Here is a 1,274-nt window from a genome sequence, read left to right on the forward strand (position 1 = left end):
ATGGCATTGATTGGGTGTCACAGGTGAATATTACAGATCACACCCCTTCAGCATTCAATAAATATTTTATTAAGTTCCTATTCAATTATAGGCATTTCTCTAGATCAGTGATGGCAAACCTTTTGAGCTCGGCGTGTCAGCATTTTGAAAAAACCTAACTTAACTCTGGTGCCATGTCACATATAGAATTTTTTTGATATTTGCAACCATAGTAAAACAAAGATTTATATTTCTCATACTTATTTTATATATTTAAATGCCATGTAACAAAGAAAAATCAACCAAAAAAATGAGTTCACGTGTTACCTCTGACACGCGTGTCATTGGTTTGCCATCACTGCTCTAGATGCTTGGCATAGTTCAGTGAACAAAGATTTCTATCCTCCCATCACTAACTTTTATGATCCTTGAATTTATATAAGCTTTTCCTAACTATGTTTATATGAGGAAAAGTATTTATATTTTATTTAAGAACAGATGATCTATCCTATGTTACTGCATAGCAGTACCATTAAGTCAAAATAACTATTTATTACCATGAAAAGTTACTTTTTGTGACATGAATTTAAAATCCAGACATCAGGTACTGGCTGGGTAGCTCAGTTGGTTAGAGTGTCATCCTGATATACCAAGATTGTGGGTTTGATCCTCATTCAGAGCATATACAGGAGGCAACCAATGAATGCATAAGTAAATGGAGCAGCCAATCTCTCTCTCTCTCTCTCTCTCTCTCTCTCTCTCTCTCTCAATCAATCAACAAATAAAAAATAAAACCCAATAGTCAGAAAAAATTATCATTATGGTGTTATATCATTGCAAATGAGAATTTAAACACTCACCAGTCTTTAAGATAAATTCCAAGTGAGAAAATGCTAAAGCATCAAATATATGCATTTAACTCACTGACATGCCCTAGCTGGTTTGGCTCAGTGGATAGAGTGTCGGCCTGAGGACTGAAGGGTCCTGGGTTTGATTCTGCTCAAGGGCACATGTCTGGGTTGTGGCCCGATCCCCAGTAAGGGGTGTGCAGGAGGCAGCTGATTAATGATTCTCATCATTGATGTTTCTATCTCTCTCTCCCCCTTCTTCTCTGAAATCAATAAAAATATATTTAAAAAAGAAAAGAAAACTGAATTCATTGGGGCCAGACACATCCATTACAAGGACAGCCAGGACCCCTCAAAGCCTGCCTTTCCCCTGGTCTGGGCCCGAGGTCCCCGCTGTGCTTCCACAGCACTGTGCTGACTGGTGACAGCCATGTCCACTGCAGTGGA

This window comes from Myotis davidii, unplaced genomic scaffold (assembly GCF_000327345.1).
Source record: "Myotis davidii unplaced genomic scaffold, ASM32734v1 scaffold787, whole genome shotgun sequence".
Lineage (NCBI taxonomy): Eukaryota > Metazoa > Chordata > Mammalia > Chiroptera > Vespertilionidae > Myotis > Myotis davidii.